The 8,550-nt window shown below is 38.1% G+C and overlaps 1 long non-coding RNA gene across 1 annotated transcript; it reads left to right on the top strand.

Annotated features, from left to right (window-relative positions):
• Positions 1-5,810: 5,810 nt before the first annotated feature.
• LOC306702212 lies at positions 5,811-6,238 on the top strand. The gene is made up of 3 exons (XR_013767259.1): positions 5,811-5,877; positions 5,976-6,019; positions 6,103-6,238. It is a non-coding gene; the product is annotated as an uncharacterized lncRNA (long non-coding RNA).
• Positions 6,239-8,550: the final 2,312 nt, after the last annotated feature.

Below are 8,550 nucleotides of genomic sequence, written 5' to 3'. Positions count from 1 at the left end.
TCTCTTTTATTTTATAATGGCATTATTTCATTGATAATGTTTAGTCATTTGTTTAATTTGAAAATAACTTTAGTTCGTTGATCTTGTATAAGACAGGGAGATTGATTGATTTTCTTATTACATGTTTGCAACACAGTAGAAACTAGTACAATACTTTTACAGAAATAAACCAGGTCGCTCAAACAGCATAATCCTTTTTTATTGCTTAATGTTTCTTGTCTTTGCTCATGCTGATCTCCTACCACTTTTAAACTCCATTCATTCACATTTGCTCCTGGACAAAAACAAAGTACTGATTACTTTGAAAATAGAATTTGCATGAATAAAATCCACAGGGTTCATCTAGTATAATGAAGAAAATGTAAAAATCATTCCATACATTTTTCATCATTCCTGCAAGTGAAAAGCAATGTGACATACAGTATGTCTTAACCCTAAATTAACTTCTAAATCTAAATATTAAAAGTGTTTTAAATAATCAGGGAAAAAGAAAAAACAATTACATTCCACCCTATCAAGTGTCTCAACAAAACTATACTGTATGTCTAAATCTATTGGCAACTAAAGACGGTAATTGAATAAGTAATGTGTTCATGTGATTCCAATAAAAATTATTGTAGATATAAGTTCAGGTGGTTTATCACAACCTTGAGGGTTACTGTGAAAAAGTTACATTGAGCTATAGTATATATATTAGAAAGTTGGCTTAGTGGCATATGTGTAGTTTGTAAGATGTGTTTGTGCTTATTTGGTTTGTGTGTGATTGTTCTAGCTAGAGATAGATGGAGGCCCACAGATGGATCATTGGTTTACATAAGATGAGAACGCCCAGTAGCCACAGCCTTTTCTAGAACGACACTGACAGGAGCTACTGACTTTTTTTTTAAATTCTTTTTTTTGCACAGTAACTATACTAATTGCTTAGTGTAACATTAACATAAGTCATTTTTAGCACAAACTGAACGTATCCAAGCGACTATAGATGCAACCGTCAGAGCTAGTGACGTAGCTCTGACGGTTCAAACAAACTAAGACTTTCAACCCCGAGACGAGTGTTCCTTTTGTGCGTCGTTGAGTCATTCTGAAGTTACATTCTTGATGTTTCTCCTGAACCTAACCGAGTGGTTTTGTTGCCATTGTGTCCGTGGTGCCGACACACAATTTTAACATCTTTTGTTCCACAACCACGCAAGGCGCTGTTCAGAGGTCGTGGTCATTTCACCCACTTCTGTGAAATCACATCGTGTACCAACTTGATCTGAACAAATCTAGTTAGTTAGCTATCTTTACAAAGCTAGCTAACTTCTAGCAAGCTATTCAAGCAAGTATCAGGTGTGCATTGAGAAAGTAGAGAATGGGGGGGGGCGTTCTTAGACCCCACCAGCCAATCAAATCAGCTACAATCAGTTTCTACTGGAGCATAATGTGACGATAAACCTGGACAGATTGAGAAGGCATTATCAAAAGAGACCCGAATAAAACATATTTTTTCTTCAAATAAAAAATATGTCACTGATTTAAACATGAATTTATATGTCAAATGCCTATTTCAGCTCCAATACTGAAATGTTTCAACAAATATTGAATGGATTGAAATTAAAGTTTACAGTCAAGGTTTCCAGAAGAAGTGTCCTAATCGATTTTTTTATCCCCCAACTTTTAATTGAGCGCCACTAGCAGGTTGACATTTCTGGTATTGTGTGACATGTCTACTGACTGGATTGCAGTGAATTTTGGTACACACTAATTAATGAAAGAAACGCCCTGTGGCCCAGCTGTTAAGATGCTGAACATGAACTGTGACGTCCCCAGTTCATGTTCATGAACTGCTGTGTATCTGTCCCCCACAGCTTCTTACAAAATCATGTAAATGTTTGAGACGACAACCACTCAAATGAATAAACCCCTCCATCTCTCTGGTCTCACGGCACCTTGTAGAGGCCTTCTTAATGTCTTGTGAGAGGAATTACAAGCAAAACCACATGCAACAGCTACACTGACAGAGACAGGCTGCGGTGGGCTGATTCTCCACCCTTTGACCAACCCTCATAGCTGTTTACTCGGAACAGACCCGACTTTGGGCTTCAACAGGATGTGGAGTGAGGGTAAAGTTGCAGTGAGGGAAATGACTGATTTACTTGAACGTATTTCTTAATGTGCTCAGTCAAAGTACAAATGTCATAATCTGTCATGTCTTTCCAATAATGCAATTATCTACAATCGTATGCAAGTGCAATCTTGAAATATCGCAGATGCAAATTACTTCATGTTTTAATTGAATTTTAACGTAAATATATTGATTAATTTATCAATAATGTGGAAAGGCCTCCAGTCCATCACTGCGCCACGTGATGCACATTGGAAGAGATTTCAGCAAAGCTGTAAAAGCTTTTTGTTGATCAAGTTCAGCTCTTGACAGACAGAGGATGACCAGTGAATGTATAGCACCTCCCACCTCAGAAAAGTGTGAGAAAAAAAGTGTTCATGACATAGCAAGACTTTACCCATAACCCACTCCTGTTGTTATATCAATTCAAATCATAAAAATTATATTTTACCACTTGCCTTTTTAAAACCAGCAGTGCAAGCCCAGCTTCCTGAGGCAAAAACAGAGAAAGAGAAAGTTAAAAAAAAGCCCCTTTGTATTAACACCTTTGATAGAAGGCCAACCACAACGCATAAGTTTCCATGCGTCGTTTGTCAGTCTGTCTGTTTTTTTCTTTACAGACATTTTCCTGCCTCCACCCTTCAGTATATTTAACTGTGTATTATGTGTACAGGGGCTGGACACAGCATTGTGTCAGGGAACTATTGATTTAATTGGATGTTGTTTTCTTTTGGCCAGTAACACTTTCATAAAGAACAACTTAGGTTGTTTTCACTTTTACCTACGACGTGTTTTGGCTTGTGGTCAACAATATGTTGATCCAGATGAAGGCCACAAACTGCAATGCAGCGGTCTGACAAATGTCACTGCAGTTTTTACTATTTTCAGTCTCTACACTTTGTGAGTTAAATCAAGGTTTGCTCAAAATCCCCACTCTGTTTTCGAAGGTATATCCTTTCAAGAAAAATGAGTATTGTAATGCGTCTTAACATGTTCAGAGACTAAGAGATAATAAAACATTGATCAGGAATCTGTAAGGGAATGGATAAAGAATCGTAACGATAAGCAGAATCGATCATGGCATTGGTATCAATAAAATCTTATAAAAAATGACTCTACCTTACAGCTTCTTAATTTCCACCTTCTGCAAGTTTCTCCCTTACACCAAACTGATACATTGACATAAATTGCCCCAATATTGCCCTGCTGGTCTTTGTTATCTTTTCCTGTCTTCAGCACACCTCTGTCCGGGTGAGGGGGAACACTTTCATGCATAGTACCACCCACTACCCGCTCACTTGGGGGTTGTCGTTGGCGACATCATCCAACAAAAACTCATGCTGACATTCATTACAGCAGAATGATTCTGTTTCTGTTAGCAACGGAGAGCAATTTAAGCAAAGGCTCCACCAGTCAGCGTTTGCTCTCTGCAGCTCTGGTTCTTAAGGGTCTCCGCCGGCTAAATCCTCCTCGCAGCAGCAGCAGCAGCAGCGGCCTCGATCGGCTTCTCTCCACCTGAATACCTGAGTCAGCCAAAACACTTACGAATCTACACGGTCAAATCTACACAGTAAAAATATCCTTGTCTATAACATCCTCTGCACTCATATTTTCAGAAGCCATTTTTCTGTTAGAAATGTAATTCAACCGTCGAGAACAAGGACATTTTTTAACGATATTCCTCCCACGTCTACCAAAACTAAAGATGCACTCAGTAGAGCTTCAATATACCAAGTATGTCAATGGGATGAAGAAAAACAACTGATTTTGCTGCTGCGCCCCAGAATCACAGAAAACATAACAAATACAGACGTGTTTCACACTATGTACTTTGGATAGGTTAAGGTACGGTCCTTTAAAGACGATACAACACCCCATGAATATATCTTGTTCAGGATTTCTGGAAATCAGCCTACAACCCCAACAAAATACTAAAGATGTACAAGACAAAAATCTTTGTTTTTTGTTTTTGGATAACTGTAGTTCACATTAAGATCAAATCATCTGTTGTATTTACTCTCAGTGTCAGTTATAGAAACCCACCATGAAACAAAAACGGGCTGTTGGAGTTGTTTCATGTATTTAGGTGAAAAGATTTTTTTTCCTCTGTGGTGTTTCATGCCAAACTGTAAGAGAGGCCAATCAGATTGCACCTCCCACTTGATATGATTATATTTGGGCAAAACACGTCTTAATGCAGTCTAAATTACAGCAGTCTCAAGTGGAATATCAAGAAAATGATGATCATATTTTTTTTACTGCTGATGCTCAGAGTGGGGCGTAAGTACATGTAGAAATGTCAGATCTACTCCAGACATGTTTTAAAGTATAGTCTTGTTCTTATAGTGATTTTAAAAAGAACATACATGATTCTTTATCTGTTGTTAATGTAAAATAATGTCTTTTCAGAATGCAAAGATCAGATCATTGAGACGACGACTGTTGGTGTTGGAAGTGATGTGAAACTGACTTGTGCCCTTGAGTCTCCGGGAAGCTTGTTTTGGATCAGGGTTGTTTCTGGGAACTTTCCTCAATTCTTAGGAAAAACACACGGCATTCAGAGGGATTCTCATATTACAGTCACAGTCACAGAAAAGTATGGAACATTTGTTCTGCATATTAAAAAAGCAATGATGAATGATACTGCAGTTTACTATTGTATGAAAACATCCCAAAAGAACTTAACATTTTTGAAAGCAACAGACCTGAGAGTTAAAGGTAAATACAACCCTCATTTAATTACAACTTTGTTTTTAAAAAAATCATCAGTTATCTTTAGTTTTAAAATGAATTAAGTTCTTGACTTTTTTCAATCCCCAGGACCAGAACCTGATATCACTGCGGTCCGTCCATCTGATCCAGTCCGTCCAGGAGACTCAGTGATTCAGGAGAAGTGTTCAGTCCTCTCTGACTCTGAGATCAAAACATGTCCAGGAGAACACAATGTGTGCTGTGGGAGAGCTGGATCACATCAACATCATCCAGGTTTTAATTATACTCAAGGAAACAGTGTTGAAGAACATGTAAAGAACCCAGAGGGACTCTCAACAAAGAAATGTATCTACAGCTTCTTTATGAACGTCACCTCCTCTGATGCTGGATCGTACTACTGTGCTGTGGCGACACGTGAGGAGAGGTTTACTGGAAATGAAATACAATTAGATATTGACGGTAAGGACCATTTTTTTGTTGAACCCTTTTCTTCCTTCTATTGCCTCCTTACACGCTCTTAAAATTGAAAAAGTAATCTTAATCAACACTGTTTGACAGCATGATAGGGTGTTTTCTGCGTTGATAGTTTTGATGGCTGCACCATTTCATTAAATGGAAATATTCTAGATGATTTGGGCATCATTTTAGCGTCATATTTGATATTTTCCTATCTTAATGATAGGAAGGAAAGGGAATGAAGTACTGTCGGTTTGAACAATGTTTTGCTGTACATCATAAGTCATTAATTACCAATCTACCAGTCAGTGTCACTTTAATAGTTCAATAAGGAAATAAACATAAACAACAAGTGTCCATACAGATTGATTTTAAGCAAATATTTGTGACATGTAAAATCCTCGTTGGTTGAATTACTTTTTCATGTAATTTCACCTCATGTCATTCTGTTTCTTTTCTTGTTTCAGAAACCGGCCCGTGGTCCTTTAGTTTCGGTATATTTCTGCTCCTGCTGTGTGCTGTCTTGGCTATAAGTGGGAATGTTACAGCCGTCCTCATCTACGCCATCAATAAAAACAAGTGTGATTATTGCAATAATGAAGGTAATGAAAGTTAAACCTCTATATCACACATTATTTAGCTGCCGCTTATTATCATTAGTGTTGTAACAAACTTTTTTATTTAATATTTCGTAATGTAGCTGCTGTTTCCATGCAAGAAAATATTGCAAAAAGGAATTTGAAGGTAAGATCAACTTAACAAAAGAACATACGATGTATATTGATTGGTATTTGTCATCTTACATAATGTGCAATACATTTCCTCAGAGAAATAAAGACGCATGGATTTATTCTACTGTCGTCTTTACCGTGATGGAATCTGGCAGCGGTGGAACGAGGGACGCGAAAACAACGGAGAGAGAGAAGATCTATGCTGCTGTTAAGGCTTTTGGGTTGAATTAGCATGCGGACTGTTGGAGATCAGTTGGTACCATATATGATAGCTGATGTTCTTCTTTTTAAAGTTAAAGGCTGTTGTATGTGGCTGATAGGCAGTGTTGTGCATATGATGTATACCTTGATACAATGCTTTGTTCTTATCCTTACATGTAAAACTAGTTGGTTGCATTAAAACAATGCATTGTGTTCCATTATGTATGTTGGAAACAGTGTGAGATGTAAGATGCCGTCACACTGACTTTACTTTCATGCACTTCCTGTGTTCTGTGTTGGTTATTTTTAATCCTTTCTCCTGAAAACACTTCTAAAAGCAGAGTTCTTCCAACATTTTAGATATGTTGTGGGTGAAATTGAATGTGTAATGTGGCCATGTGAAGTATAAACTGGAAAGTTTGTTTTCATCATTAAGAGTAAAATGCAGAGTCGTGGTGCTGGTTAAATGCAGGACAGGAAAGGCTACCGCAGTCATAATGATAAGTAAAACCTGTGGCGTCATCATGCAGCTGTCTTTGTCTACAAATAGAGACCACAAAGCAGGAAGATATTAAATTCAGTTTTATGTTACGGTTTAATAAAAGTCTTAAAAGTGTACTTGTGTTACTTTTTTGCTGATTTGTTTGACAACTTCTGGGAAATAGTCGTGAACATGATTCAGAATTTTAGCAAACCACGTTGGTGCATAAAACCTGTTGGTCTTTTCTTCTATGACCACCATACATCATGACGTGTAAGGGCCACATTTAAATAGCCTGTAGAGGGCACTCAAAGTACTTTTTTAAGGAAACAATCTGCATCTTCATCATGTCATGATGCCATCAAGTAGATTTGGATTGATTTCTGTTTTCATGTACATAAATTAGGTAGAAGTGGCAGTTTGAGGAAACGTACAATAACAAAAAATATGTATCCCCCTTTTTCCCTTACAATAACTAAGTGCTCCATATAACCACAATTCTATACAATAATCTTTTTATAGGCAGATGATACAGTTCACACACAAACACCTCAACCCCCAAAGGATGAAAGACAACAGAGTCATTTGATAAAGTGCACAGGTGGAGCCCTCTACCGGACTTTATCGGTAATACTCTCCTCCAATCATGAGCATGTATTCTCCCACTGAAAATCTGCATAAGTGTAGCTGGCCAATCAGGACATGCCTACTAATACATGCAGACCCAACTAAGGAGGGATTTTGGCTTTGTGGAGCCCCGCTGCGGTCACCACAAAGCAGCAAGCATGCTGCGGCGCACTGATAGGGCGGATAGTAGGGGTGTGAATCTTTCAGCTTTCTTGGCCATGGCCTGTGGGCAAAGCCATCCACCCCCAGGGGTTGATTGACCTGCTGTGCCAGGGAGAACCATAGCAGGCAGTGGGTGTTGCATTGGTTAGTTAAATAGATCCACTTCCCGTTTAAGTACACGCTTCATGGTTAACATACGGAACTAATGCAGGCAAAGCCCCGGTTTAGGATGCAAAGTTCCAACACGGGTCTTAAATCTGATGGGGTTTATTTGTAATCAATGAGTATATAGAATAATGAAGGGTCATTATTGTCACAGCTTCTAAATTTAGACATTAGACTTTGGTGCCAGTTCATTGATGTGAATGGGGCGGGCATTGCAGGTCCCAATAAAACCTTTGACTAAAAATGTTTCAACACAATAAAAATAAATAATAATAATAATTTAATTAATTTAGTTTGTTTTTCTTGTTATTGGTTTCCAAACAGATCATAGCTCTGTCCAGCATGCATAGACCTATTATCGCCAGACTACAATTACAACCAGATAAATGTATTAATGACTCTGATTATAACTGGTTGGACTGAATGATTTAGTCAGAAAAAATAAAATATAGAACTTTACCTTATGCTACAATGCCTGCAGTATATAATCATGTTGTACCAACTTGATCTCAACAAATCTAGTCAGCTTGCCAGCTTTACAAAGTTATCTAGCTTCTAGCAAGCAATTCACCATCCACTGATGCTAATAATGTCATGTTGCCTGTAGCGTTTAGTGTAACTTTGAACTGTGTATGCCACGATTTTAAAATAAGGAGCCACTTCGGATTATGGAGACAAATAATGGACAGTAATAACTTAACAGCCAGAACCAGCGGGATTGAGAATGCAGAGAAGAAGAAAAAGTGGGCAATTCTTGTGCCTCACGAGCCAATCAAAACAGTGGGCGTTCTCTGTGCTTTACAGGAACGCCTCGCCTCAGCCACAGTAAGATTCTACTGATAAAATGTGACATGGACATAACAACACATCGATTGAGAAGCATTAGCAAATTGCAAAACCCTGCTAAA

Source organism: Pholis gunnellus (assembly GCF_910591455.1).
Source record: "Pholis gunnellus genome assembly, chromosome: 10".
In the NCBI taxonomy this organism is placed as follows: Eukaryota; Metazoa; Chordata; class Actinopteri; order Perciformes; family Pholidae; genus Pholis; species Pholis gunnellus.
The sequence above is the reverse complement of the archived record's forward strand: the minus strand, read 5'-3'. Positions and strand labels throughout refer to the sequence as shown.